Source organism: Urocampus carinirostris, chromosome 16 (assembly GCF_059441175.1).
Source record: "Urocampus carinirostris isolate Australia breed hairy pipefish chromosome 16, RoL_Ucar_1.0, whole genome shotgun sequence".
NCBI lineage: Eukaryota > Metazoa > Chordata > Actinopteri > Syngnathiformes > Syngnathidae > Urocampus > Urocampus carinirostris.
In genome coordinates, this window is record NC_142364.1 from 35,300,438 (window position 1) to 35,309,562 (window position 9,125).

At 41.8% G+C, this 9,125-nt stretch overlaps 1 pseudogene; it reads right to left on the reverse strand.

Annotated features, from left to right (window-relative positions):
- Positions 1-235: 235 nt before the first annotated feature.
- Positions 236-455, reverse strand: LOC148351191 (U2 spliceosomal RNA; annotated as a pseudogene).
- Positions 456-9,125: the final 8,670 nt, after the last annotated feature.

Genomic DNA, 9,125 nt, shown 5'->3' on the forward strand with positions numbered 1-9,125 from the left:
TTACTTTTATAGAACAAGTGCAGGGAAATAAATGTGGAATCACTGAATTCAGAGGGGAAAACTATTGGAATCAGTGCGGGGGTTTTTAAGGGTTATTGATCTATCTTCGTTATTCATTATCCATTATCGGTTATCGGTCAGTTCATAATACGCTACAAAGCCTAGGAGCCGGGACACTTACTCTCAGCCAAAAGGCCAAGCTAAGGTCCTAGCCCTAAAGCCTTGCTGCGATCATTGCGAATGCACCGTTCCCGGAGGTACTGCAATACCGGGCCGATGCGTGGAGTGGACAGAGCAAGCTCATATTCCATCTCCGAAATGCAAAAATCAAAGATAGTGACTTCATAGAAAGTACACAAAAGGCTAAGCTAAGGACTTAGCATCAAGGCCAAGCTATGGACTTAGCATCAAGGCCAAGCTAAGGACCTAGTATCAAAGCCAAAAGGCCAAGCTAAGGACCTAGCAGAATAAGGACACACCAAGTCAATTTCCTTAATTGGGCACCTGGCTTAGATTAAGCTGCGTCCCATTCTCCTCACTTTCCCTCGCTATATGCGCGTGCACGTGCAAGTGTAATACAGTATGTCCCAATACTCTCAAGACTGAGGGAGAAGTCCCCTTCAACCCACAAAATTACCACTTCAGATGGAGGGAGGTCAGGAGCTGACTTGGAACGAAGTGACTTCCCAGAAGACTTTGCGAATTCTCAATATCAACAAATAAGGCTGGAAAGGAACCGCACAAATGTAAGTCCTTTTTCACAACTACGCATGTATTTGCAACAAAATATATTGAGATATCATAGTTAGACATAAATGCAATAGAAAACCTTATTTTTGCTTTAAAACATGAACAATGCAAAATCGCTACTTTACACAGTGCACAAATCTACCAAAGGAACCACAAAAAAAATCTTCCCACTCCAAACCGTAGAGTATGATAATTGTACAGAAAATCACGGTTTAGCATATCCCTGTTTTATCTTAAACGAGTCGTCTCTTTACATCTACATGGCCAGTCGCTAAAGGAGCATTCATACAATAATGTTATGGATAGATGTCATTGTGCTTGTTAACCGCACACAATTCCGCATGTCCTGTTTTATTTTAATGCATTAGTTTTCATTACGCATCATGAGTAATGTCCAGTCAAGTCACATTTATTTATGTAGCCCTTAATCACAAAAATGTCTCAAAGGACTTAGGGTTAGGGATAGGATAAGAAAAAACTCAAAACCTTAGCGTGAGGAAAAAAAACCTTGAGGAGGGGCCTCACAAGTCGTAATCCCCCTTCCAGGATGACCAGGGTGGAATAGACTTATTTCCGAATTTCACGTGGAAATACAAATGAAAAAAATAACTGTCACATAGTCCACTGACTTCTTTTAAAAACTTCTCACTTAAAAATGAAATACAAGGTAATGCAAAATTCAATTTGATCTACATCACCCTAACCCGTGAGCTGTTATGTATATCCTGTTTCAAATACATACACAATATATCACAGTGTCATGTTACTCTGAGAGTTGTGATTGCAGAACTTAAAAATGCCTAAAATTTAATCAGGCACTTGTAATGGAGAACAAACGGCATCAAACAGGCATCATAAGGATGCATGCGGTTCTCTTTGATTGGCCATCCGTTAACCCAACAGTATTGGTGGAGACATTCACCCCATCTGAACCCACAGAACCACCAATGGTAAGTTGCGAGGAGCTGAACCCACCAGTAACATTTTCGTTATGCACAGCACCCTATACACAGTTGTTTTTGTACAATACACCGGCATTAAGTAGTTATTCTTGTTTTTTCCACCCAACCTAAAGGCCAAAGTAGAACGTCCCGTGGAAGAGCTGTCCACCATCACAGCAACCACATCATCCACACCACCGGGTAGGTCGTCTGCATTTCTCACTCCGGCACCAAACCCCAAATCACCCAGGAAAAAAGGAAGCACGATACACTCCTTGAACTTTTGAAAGATGAGTCTTCCAGAGTGCAGAAAAGGACAGAAGAAACTGAGGCTGAAACTGAGACAAAATTTGACAAATTGCCAGAACAGTGACATCTCTGCAATGTTTTATAAAAGGAAAATATTTTATTTTATTAAGAACTCAATGAAGTTCTAGTTTGTGTTTTCCAGTTTTATGGAAGTATTGGTATATTTTTGTCACATTTTGTGCCACATTATTTATTTACTCTTATGTATTTCGGCCCAAAGTGAGTTTGTTTTTCGGAAAGTAAATTTTTATTTAAGCCAGAGTGATTTGTAGTTGTTTTCTGTCCAACAATCACACAGTTCATTCACAGTATGTCACATCATTATGAAACAAACCACCAAGGTGTTACTCAAAATAAAAACGTTTAATTAATAGTAGTTGTACATAGAGAAACAATATACCAAATACACACGACGCACAAGTCAAGTATGTACATTAACTTGTGTAGAACTGGGGTCAGGAAGTTCTGGAATTGGCAGCTGCAGGTCCATATTGTTCTGATCTGGGTCGAGGATGTCCACGTTGTCTCTGCAAACATAATGCAGAAAAGCACAGGATGCAAATGTGGTTCCGACTTCCGGGGCCTGAAATATGGCTTTGGGCAATTTCTGTCATATTAACTGTGTAACCCGGTGGACAATTCTGTATCCAGTGGACCTGGGAACAGTGAAGACCTGTGACACCACACGGTAGGACAGAACGTGAGCCAACCAGTACACATACATCATGACTTCCAGCCATTGTCCTGTTCCCTCTTCAGCAGCTCCTGCAGGGGCCACATGGCTTTCTTTTTCAACATGAAGTACTGGATGAGTTATGACTCCACATCGAACCATAAGCACAGGATGGGAACATTCCTGTCCAACCTGTCCACGCTTAAGGGACGGCCACTCTGGAACACAATAGATAAGATAAATAATTCAGACATAAATGTGGGCATAGAAAAGAAAAAGACAGCTTTTACTTTGATGTATGCATCATGAAAAAATGTCAAAATGATTTTTTTTTATATCCAATGACAACTCTTTTGAATTAAATTCCTTATGCACAGAGGTGTTTGGGTCCTACAGGGAAGGTTTGGTGACGATATTACGTCAGCTTAAGGGTCAAGTGGACTGTTGTTGTGTTTGTTTACTTTTCATCATGTTACACGTTAAAGACCCCCACTATATGTCATAAAATGGCAGTAAGATACTAATAAGTAGGTTGCCATTTATGTCTACGCAAACACAGGGTATTATGTGAACGTGAGTTGTACATTAACCCTTACTATATTTGACCAACTGCATCATTTTTTTGTAAAGATGAATCAGCGCTTACATAGTGCCGAAGCCGTCTTCAGATAAGCACATTTCTCCACTGTTGATTGGAGAGACGGAAAAGGTGATGAGCTTTCAGGCGATCGGTAATAACACAGCTGTAGCGGGCATTTTCAAAGTTGCACGGACTCTCCAACTGCCACACCAAAGGTTGAGACTCAAGTTGTTTACATGTGACGTAGGCCGACACGTCACTGAGGTCTACAGCCAATTAATATTACCGCTATCTCCTGGACTGGGGTGGAACCTTGTAAGTGCCGTCCAATTTCTTAGGCGACAATGTTCATTTGCACTTCTCTCACTGAGGGGACTTCCCTATGGAGGGACCTCACTGGAGGGTTCTCAGGGCCAAGTGAGAGGAATGGAATTTGGCCAAAGTCAAGTGTACTGGTATGCCAAGGAAGACATGTAGGTATCAAGACAAACAACAAAAGGCCATATATCTTGAAAAAAGAAAATGCGCAACTAGGAAGTTGGAGTCAATGTATGTGACGGAATTGTGCAAAATCGCCTAAAGGAAATGGGATTTTCATATAGGACTGTGGATGACTGGATGAAGGTGATCTTCGGTCACAAATCTGCATTGGACAAGGTGATGATGCTGGGACTTTTGTTTAGAATAGAATAGAATAGAATAGAATAGAATATACCTTTATTGTCATTGTTACAAAATGGGTTGAACATATTGTGACATCAAAATTGGACGTGGCACTCCAGTTCACATTTTACAGTGATGATAAAAGAAAACAGAAGATGAAGGAACAAAAAAGATAAAAGTTATAATTTACACAAGAAAGTGTGGGCATGTAGAGTGTTACATACAGTTTTGGGATCGTATTAGTGCAATATGCGGTAGTGCAAAATAGGTAATAAAGGATTTTATACATTTTGACTATAAAGGCTTTTATACGATTGACTAATGCAATGAAGATTTTCACTGAGTGGGCTCTAGTTCAATGTACAAGGTCAGGGCAGGCTGGTCGAAATGCATAATATTTTGTCTAGGGAATTTGGATAACAGGACTCTGACGGAGGACGGCAGGCGTTATTTTGAGAAGCCAGACATCCAGGCGCTGTGTTGTGAGAACGATGGGCGCAAACAATTCCTCTGCCCATGGGAGGAGCCGAGACGCCATCTTGCGGGGAGACGTGGGCCAAGAAGAGAAAGCTAAAAGACTTCAGAAGAGGGCTTCACACAGACTCCAACGTCACTACTTCTTCGGCCGTCTCCTGAGTACACTAAGTTCTGATATTGTGAATAAATCCGCCCCCGTGTGGAAATGTCGGCTTCCTGGTCATTTTTCTCTCAAGAAACCAGCGTGTATAAATTGTGGGGTGAATGTAGGTTGTGTTTGGTTAATGGAGTCAGATAACTAATTTGAACAATTTGGTAAATGGAACATTTTGATGATTAATTCCCAACAGTAACATTGTGCAAAGTGAGCATAGGCATGAATAAAATTTTACATCTGTATGAGGTAGTGGTAGAAGAAGTAGGTAGTGTGTTTGCAAGTGTTTTTTTAGTGCCGTTCCAGTGCCTAAAGAAAACATAAAAATTCCCACAGTCCTCGATATGGGCATGTGCATGTCAGGAAAAGGCACTGGGGAGATGGCTGTGGTCAAATGTGCAATTGAAAACCTGTGGTGGAAATTAAAAAAAATGTCCACAGCAAGGCTCCGACCTGTAAAAATGATCTGGCAATTGCAATCAAAGAAAGTTGGCACCAGATTGATTAAAAATACTGGCACTCATCATGTCCATGCCTCAGAGACCGCAAGCTGCCATAAAAGCCAAAGGTGGTGGAACTAAAAACGAGTGATGTGATTTGATTGATTCTTTGTGTTTATATTCCTTTCCTGAGAATGGAGTGATTACATATTTTTTTCCGTGTGCTAGCTCTGTACAAGTAGCATTTACTGATCACCACAGTATTTCTTATTCATTTCTTTTAGTGTTTCTTAATGCAAGGATCTTGGTAAATTGTAAATGGTCTGCATTTATATAGCGCTTCTATACCATGGACCTCACAACATGTTTCTACAAGAGGTACACAGCGTTTTTGCATGAATACAACCAGATGCCGCAAGGTTTGTCAGCCTGGCCACATTCATGTGGATGATTCTTTTAATTTTTGGTGATGAGAACTTCACAAGCCTCTTGTGTTATCTCGACCACCTTTATGGTCTTTGGTCCAACATAACAGATAGCACTTGAGCGTTTGGAGATGTTTTTTTTCACACTTGAAGAATCACAATCTCAGGCTAGCACCGAAAAAGTGTCCCTTCTCCAAAGATCTGTCAAGTTCCTCTGTCATGTCATTTCAAACGCAGAAGTTCAAACTGACGCAGCGAAAATTGAAGCAATCAACCAAGTGCAGATGTTTGACCTAATGGACTCAGACAGCATCACCCCTTTGCAAAAGAAGATCACATTGTTCTCAGGGATGGTGATGTGCTACCAACATTTTGTTGAAGATTGCACAGTCAAGGCCAGACCCCTGGCTCTGGAGGTAGAGCGCTCGTCTTGGGATCAAGAGATCGCAGTTCGAATCCCGGCTCCTCCGTGTTACATGTTGAAGTGTCCTTGGGTAAGACACTGAACCACTAATGCCCCCGATAAGCAGGTTAGCGCCATACATGGCTGCACGGCCGCTATTGGGAAATGTGAAGCACACTGTAAAGCGCTTTGGGAAGTCTTGACTTGAAAGGCGCTATATAAATGCAGATCATTTCATTTCATTTTATGTTTAAGCTTGCAGGGCAGAAAGCCGCCAATAAAGCCAGATGATGGTCGAAATCTGCAGCGAACGCCTCAAGTCATGTGTATTTTCACAGCGATAGACTTCATAATGAATGGCAGGATGCATTTGAGACCCTGAAGCATGATTTGTCACACAGAAAAAGAAAAAAAGAAAAGAAAAGCACTGAAGTCCTTGTTGTGAAGACCGTTTGCTTGCGGGACAAGTTATCCTGTGTCTATGGGTTCCCCAAGATAATTCATTCAGATCAAGGGGCTAACTTTGAGAGCCGGCTCATCAAGGAACTTCTTGAGATGGAATCAGTTCACAGGTCCCACAGTGTAGAAGAGGATGCTAAGGTGCGGACTGGCTTATTCGATCACCACTCGGAGCTGAGGCAGGGAGTGAGTGCATCTCTGAAGCTGACTCTGATGGGAGGGATTCTAGTGAGGGAGGTCAATCTGTAGCATTGTCCCATATTTCCAGTGCTGACTCCCACCAAACCTATGATCTCAATGCAATGAATAACCCAGTTTTCGACACCACACCTTTGACCGTTTACCCACCTAGTGCCTTAAGTGTCCCCTTTTCCTGATGATGTTGAGCTAGAGGAAGTGGTTTGCACAAAACCACATGAAGTGCAGGAAGTTTTTACCTGGAGAGGCAAAAACTTGAGGCGTTCGCTGCAGGTTTCGACCATCATCTGGCTTTATTGGCGGCTTTCTGCCCTGCAAGCTTAAACCCCCCAAATAGGCTAATATGTGAAATGTCACTTTAGGTGGGTCTTGGTACCAAGATTCGTGTGGGTCTAATGGGAATGGGCCAGATTTTTTTTCCTTGTATTCTGTTTTGTTTTTGGTCAGTTCTGCTGGTCTGTGGTTGAATGGGTTTTGCTACCGAACCATTTCTCCCCACTTCTGTAAAGAAGTATTTTTATCATCCATCGTTGCCCTATGGCCTACCATGTTTTCTTCTGTTGATCTTCGTGTATTGTTGCCTCACTCCTGCATAATTTAAGGGGGGAGTCTGTGCAATATTAAATTATGGCGAAAGTGACGCACTGAAACAGTTGTGACAAACAAGAGTGATGCTAGCTTCCAGTCAGTTGCTGAACCGCATGTGTTGTGAGTGACAAAACAACAAACTCATCCAACCCTGCATGTTTGTCACACTGCATTTCTAGTCTTCCAGTTGAAAATAAAAAAAGACGAACATCTGCATTCCAACTGGCATATGTCATCGATCTATCAAACCCAACAGCATTGTGGTGCTGCAGTAGCCATGGTTGGGGGCATACCTCGTCACACTTGTTTATTGACGATAAAGGACATTCATTTATTCCTTCATATCTGTGGCGGCAGTAGTAGCTCAGGAGGTAGAGCGCTCATTTTGGGATCAAGGGATCCCGGTTCGAATCCCGGCTTGTCCGTGTTACATGTCGAAGTGTCCTTGGGTAAGACACTGAACCCCTAATATCCCCAATAAGCAGGTTAGTGTCTTACATGGCTGCAATACAAGGCCGCTATTGGGAAATGTGAAGCACACTGTAAAGCGCTTTGGGAAGTCATTGACTTGAAAAGCGCTATATAAATGCAGATCATTTCATATTGGTTTTTGGGACGGTCTGTTGAGATCGACAAATTTTGCAATATTATATTTCTGGTTACGCAAATTAGTGTTACGGCAGTGTCTGAAACTCATGACAGAAAGTTACCAGACACCAGGGCAGACAACTCTGAAAAGTTGCCTGGCCGGCCATAAAGTTGCCTGCCCCATTTTTCACAACTTGAAACACAATAAGACAACTAATTACAAAAAAAAAGTTGTTGCAAAGTATTAAGGATTGATAATCAGATTATAACATAACAACACTTCAAAATTAATTTTATTATAAATCTACTTATCCTATTCATTGCATGTATATGACATGGCTGTTTTCCATCTGCCATTAGTATGTACCTGTATTTACTCATCTTCATTCATGCAATGTTTGTGTTGCATCATCTGCTACAAGCCACGTGAACTCCTCTTTCCACGATACTTTTGATGTACGTTTACATTTTGCAGCGTCATACATTTTGTTAGCTTCTTTTGAATATTTCTTCTGGGGCTGAGGTTTGGGCTTAATTCCTGGTAGGGATATGTCAGAGTGTGCAGTATCCTCATGGGTGAGAAGATAAGCAGGACATTGTGGTTCAGCCTTTGAGCATATTTATTCCTCAACAGCAAGCAAACAACAACACGGCTCCAATGCCACTCCATTCAATACAACATGGCAATCAACAATTAGCAAAACAAAAAAACGGTATGTGCGTAATGACGTCACACAATGGAAAACATCTTACCGCAATGCCACTAGTAAGTGCGCTATTAAATTGACAAATCTTAACAATTCCTAACCACTTATCCATTTTTCTTGTGTTCTCCGTGCATCTACTTTGAAAAATGATATGCAAATGCACGACCTTATTACGCTCGGGAAAGTCCGGAACCACAAAGTTATTCGATGCAGGCTTCTGATTGGCTGCCGAGTATGGAAATTGCCAAACGAACCGAAATGGGCTCTATGCATGACTTACTTCCGCGTTCGAGTAAGGATGGTTAGTCATTTCCCGTCTCCTGTAAACAGCATAAACAAACCGTGAAATAACGACATGGCGGAGTTAACTTATACATGCTGTTTGTTGGAGTTGCCGAAGATCACAGTAAATGATTTCCGGAAAATTGACCGAGCGTAGCACCACAGACCATACTTGAAAAAGCAAGAGTAACTGCATCACATTTCAGGGAGGTCAGTCACGTTGCTCCAAGCCAGGCAGAAATGGCAGAAAGACTTATCCGAGAAACACGACAAACTGAAGACATGAAGAGGCGTCCGCAAATAGAATCAAGTGCCTTAAAGGATTATGCCGTTTTAAAAACTGTGAACCTAACCACGTGTAGGCTTGCGGTTCATCCAGATGCACCGAAGTTGGGTGCATCACCTGATGGGCTGGTATATGACCCTATCGAGTGACCATCATTTGGACCCGTTGAAATTAGATAATCCAATATATACAAAGTTACATA